This window comes from Carya illinoinensis, chromosome 1 (assembly GCF_018687715.1).
Source record: "Carya illinoinensis cultivar Pawnee chromosome 1, C.illinoinensisPawnee_v1, whole genome shotgun sequence".
Classification (NCBI taxonomy): Eukaryota; Viridiplantae; Streptophyta; class Magnoliopsida; order Fagales; family Juglandaceae; genus Carya; species Carya illinoinensis.
Genome location: NC_056752.1, coordinates 4154487 through 4159784, shown reverse-complemented (window position 1 = coordinate 4159784; position 5298 = coordinate 4154487). Strand labels below are relative to the sequence as shown.

The 5298-nt window shown below is 32.4% G+C and overlaps 1 long non-coding RNA gene across 1 annotated transcript; it reads left to right on the top strand.

Annotated features, from left to right (window-relative positions):
* The first annotated feature begins 4213 nt into the window (after positions 1–4213).
* LOC122301627 lies at positions 4214–4913 on the top strand. Its single transcript, XR_006240214.1, has 2 exons — positions 4214–4352; positions 4544–4913. It is a non-coding gene; the product is annotated as an uncharacterized LOC122301627 (long non-coding RNA).
* The last annotated feature ends 385 nt before the right edge of the window (positions 4914–5298 follow it).

The following is a 5298-nucleotide window of genomic DNA, read 5'->3' as shown; positions in this document are numbered from 1 at the left end:
CCATTATCTGATACGCAATCATCCCAGTTATGTGCATTGGATTCCTATGATGATGTAAATGCAATACCACTTTGATGGCTATTTAAAGGCATTAGAAAAACAAAACGTCATTTAGTATCGCACCCATCATAGTCAACGTAATGTTTTGTGTAGATGCCACCATTTTGACCACCTTTATTGGTATGACCAACTTCTTCGATCCTTGGTAGATGGGTGTTTTGGTTGTCTATGTCATTACTACCTTCATCCGAATGTTCCTTTGAGATTGAATAGCATGAACAATTTTGTCTCTTAAAATACTTTCTCCGGTATCTTTCTTCATGTTTGAAATTCTTTATTAAACTTTTCACACTTCCAATATAGTGGATTCCACCCACAGTAACTTTCAGTGGTTTATCATTGGGACATTGAAGGGATCGGTGATAATTGTATAGTGCAACCGTTGTTGATAAACTAAGAATCTATCTCTTTAAAGTTTTCCCAATGTCTTCTAGATTGGATTTGTTTTTTTGCAATCCCATATCTTGAGAAGAATACATATAATAGATATATCTTAAGATTCAAATGCATATCTAAGAATTATAGTGTATAAATAGAAGATGTGACGATTAGTTTAACATAATATATGCAAATTATTCAACTCACAAATAAATACATGATGATAATGATCACCATGAAATGTATTCTACCCATGTTTCAAATCAGAAGCGTCAAGAGAAGCGAATAAAACTATAAACTATTGACCTAAAATGGATAGCTATAAGAACTTTCTAAAGTCTGATATCTATAATCTCACACTCGATTCACAAAGAACCCAACTTAGCTCGAGATCCCAAAAAATAAATATTTAAACATGATCTTTATGTCACTAAATTTCTATACAAACGTGTCACTAACTGAGTATATTGTAGAAAATAGTTCAAAAATTTCAAGTTTTTTATATAGAACTAATAATAATATTATTTAAATATTCTTAATATATCTTATTTTCGAATTATAACTTAGTGAATAGTTATATTTTATCTAAATCTATTAAAATAAGTAGTAGAATGCTTAAATCAAATCCTTAATTTGTAATTTACTACAGTAATCCGAACCAAAACAAATTCAAGTGAAATCAAGCCCAAATCTTGTAAGCAATCACTTTTTGTCATGATTTTGAATTCAAGAGCAATAAATAATAAGGTCTTCAAAAGAATAAAGTATTCACTTTTGAAAAAAAAAGGGTTGGAACGTAATTTAGCCATAAAGAAATAAAACAAATCTGACTTGTATCAGAAGAGTAAAAACTATGAGGCATGTCGTAGTTTTGTGTGTTTATGGTATATATAGTCTAACTGCTAGTCATCAATTAAAACTATGCTATTACAAATTAAAATGAAGAAAGAAACCGAGTTTTTTATAGAGCCACCCCCATATTAACGGACCAACATATAATTAACAATAAAAAACCCCAAACCAACATTTGGAGATATTCATACAAAACCATGAATAATAACAGCCAAGAGATATCTAAGTTGGCACATTTTCCGCCATTAACTTTCCATGGTACAGCCAATAAATTCATTATATGGCGCCAGTTTTAAGACCCACAAAGCAACTTTTAAAAGTGGTATCGCTGTAAATCAGACACAAATAGAAATCAACAAATAATACATCAATTGCTTTTTCTTACCAGATGCGGAACAATTCGAGAAACGAAATTGACGCCTTTGCTTGGATTGGAGGATTCTTGTTCTTAAGATATGGTTGTACGTAACTAATTTAGAGAGAGAGAGAGAGAGAGAGAGTGAAAGAAAAATAACTAATTTTGCAAATTGTATCTGGTTCCCCGTGGGTTCCGTTTTGCTTGGCACCATCTCAAATACATTTGCGAAAGAAATTGAAATTTGGTCGTAGTTTTTCAGTCGGTTATTTTACCATCACTTGGTGCCCACTCAGTTAACCGGTTGGATGACGTCGTTTCAGGGGGCGCGCTCGAGCTGCTCATTCACACCCAGTTAATGCAGCAGTAACGACTCTCCAAACTATACCTTGCAAGGAAGGAGCAGAACAGAATGAATCACGCTACCTCGGAAAGAAACCCATTGTCGCTAGTCCGCAGCTTGTCAATGAATCCTTTAATAAATACACAAATCCCATCAGCTGTCTCCAGGGTAAACAAATCGTATCTTTTGACTACTGGTGTAGATGAAAACACACGCACTGCTTGTTGCTCTCGCGATGTGAAGCCCGCGACGGCTAGTGGTTTCCCTTCAAAGTCCTCTTCAGCTTTGATTGACCACCAATCGTGCAAGCATACTGTTTTCTGGAAGTAAGATGATGAACCATCATCGTAGGACTCGTTTTGGTTCAAACTAGTCATAGAAGCCATGAGAATCAACTCGTCGCAAGAAATCTGAAGGTTCTATTCCCCTGTTCCCGCCTAAACTCTTACCCATGAGAAAGCATACTGTTTTCTGGAACTAAGATGATGAACCATCATCGTAGGACTCGTTTTGGTTCAAACTAGTCATAGAAGCCATGAGAATCAACTCGTCGCAAGAAATCTGAAGGTTCTATTCCCCTGTTCCCGCCTAAACTCTTACCCATGGTGTCGCGGTTCTCGGCGATGTCACACGGCGTCTGCCATGCACTGGCTGAGAGCACAAATGTGCTCTATTTTTGGGTAGCAAAACAGAGGTGCAAACGTTGTTCCTACCCGCAGGTGGTTCTCGTGCGATCACCGTCACCGTCGTCACCCTGGTCGCCCATACCGAGAAAGAAACAGAGAAGCCCTCAAGATCAGAAATGGCGTGTAGATAGAAAGATCTACTAAATTCATCGAGTTGTTCCGTTATTAAAGTAATCCTTCCATCAAAACTACAGAAAGTATGAAGGATAAACCTATATACATACGTATACGTACTGACATATTATCTTAAATAATTAATTAATTAATGACGACTTGAATCTTTATTTTTTTTTTTATATTTTTTATTTATAAAAAAACTGAAAGAGTTGTTGTGAATCGATCCAAATTGAAGAAAGAATCGAATATTAATTAATCAAATCATTTATTCCATTATAATCTGATGGATCTTTTGAAGAACTAATTAATCGGACGAGAATAAAGATAGAGTCTCATTCTACATGTTAATACCGACAACAATGAAATTTATAGTAAGAGAAAAATCCGTCGACTTTACCAACTCATCGAAACGGAAAAAAGAGAGAAATGAAAAAGAAGATTTTTTTTCAAATGAAGAAAGAAAGAACTAATCGAAACGGAAAAAAGAGAGAAACGAAAAAGATGATTTTTTTCAAATGAAGAAAGAAAGGAAAATTTTTTCTGAAAGAATAAATGAAGAAAGGAGAGAGAAACGAAAAAGGACGACATAAAAATGAAGAAAGAGCAACGTGTGAAGCGCGCGCTCGCCTGGGGGGTGGTTGGAACCAATGAGCTGGCCAAGAGCTTCTCATTTTTTATAAAATTTCTTATAATTTAATTAAAAATATATTTTTTAAAATTTTTCTTTAAATTTTATTTATCTTTTAAAAATTTTCTACATCTCATTTTCTATTATTTTTCTATTTTATTAAAATAATATTTTTCTATTATATATTACTTTTTTTCTTTCACTTCTATTTACAAATTTAACTACTTAATATTTTTTCTTATTTTTTAAATTATTACTCTAGTGAATATTTTAAACAAAAATTTAAATTATTTTTTGTAGGTATGATAATATTTTTATAATTAATTTTTTTATATTTTCGTAATTATTTAAATTATTTTTAAAATTATTATTTAAAACTATAATAAATATGAGTATAATAGAAAGTGTAGATGATTAGAAGTAGATAAATATAATAGAAAGTGTAGATAATTAGAATAAAATATTAATAAAAAATAATATGAAAATGTATAATAGTTCTTCAAATATGGAGAATCACTATACATTTCATAAATACTTTTTCCAAAATGAAAATCCGGATATAGACATGATTTTAAATAAATTCTTAAAATTTCTATCAAATTATGGGAATAAATCGGTACCGGTTGGGAATGTTGTATCGTGTAAAGCGGTATATGATGTGGGGCAAATTTTTTTCCAATTAATACGGTTGGATGCCATCTCAGATGTTAAAATATATATAAAGTAATAGATAGATAGATATATATATATATATATATATATATATATATATATATATATGAAATGACTTCCTGATTCTCATGAACATCGAATACGATAATTACTTACCACCTGAATTCCTTGAATATTCAAGAATCATGGCCACAAAAGCCATTGTTTTTCGTTTGGCTATGCTTTCGTTGGTGTTTGCTGCCCTCTTTGCTCTTCATGAAGGTGTGGACGTCTATCCTTCTGAACTTTCAAGACAAAGTTTATCACGTTGTTCTGCACACACACACACACATATACATATATAGATATTTTAAATATTTTATCAAATCACAACTTATTTAATTACTTTTTATTTATGTCATTGAATTGTTTCGAACATGTTGGCCGGCCATTAATCTGCTCGAATTAAACAGCAACGGGAAACCAAACCAATGATACTCAAAACAATAGTGCTGGGAAAATTGATGTTGCTGATGCAGTTCATGCAAGAGATCATGACGCGATTAAAGGAAGCAAATTAAATATTCCAATCTGCCGCAGATCAGAGTGTACGGATGACAAGACCTGTTGGTGCTGCATGTTCGAACAAAGCTGCTGGACCGATCAACCAACCTGTGAAAAAAGTTGTCCTAAACCTGTCTCTACAAAAGGCCTCCCACCCCTTTAAAGCTCATGATCAATCCTCTAGCAGGCACTTGATCAGAATTATTGCATTACATTGTACACCGCATGGATATTATGTCTCAGTAACTATGAATAAAGAACAGAACAATGCATGAGCTAGCTGGTTAAAATTCAAGTACTGTTTGTTAATGTTGTTTTATTTATTTGAAATTTCAATTAAGTATTTGAATTAGAAATTTAGAAGTGGTATCATCTTGATCTACAAATTAAGTAGGAGTAAATATATTGTTGGCCGGGAACTTAGATCGGAAAAGTTTCATTATGTTAATTTTTGGATTTCTTGTTTTTCGGTTTAAATTGTCATCTCAAATCGCATCAATTGATATATCACAATTTTAATAGTATTTTATATTTATTTTTTTTAAATGAACCTCTGTAACCTTTCATTAAACTTTCTGAATTACATCTTTGTCACTATTTAAAACTCTCACAATAAAGTCTGGGATCTCCTCAATCCATACTCTTTCTTTCTCCATAACTATAG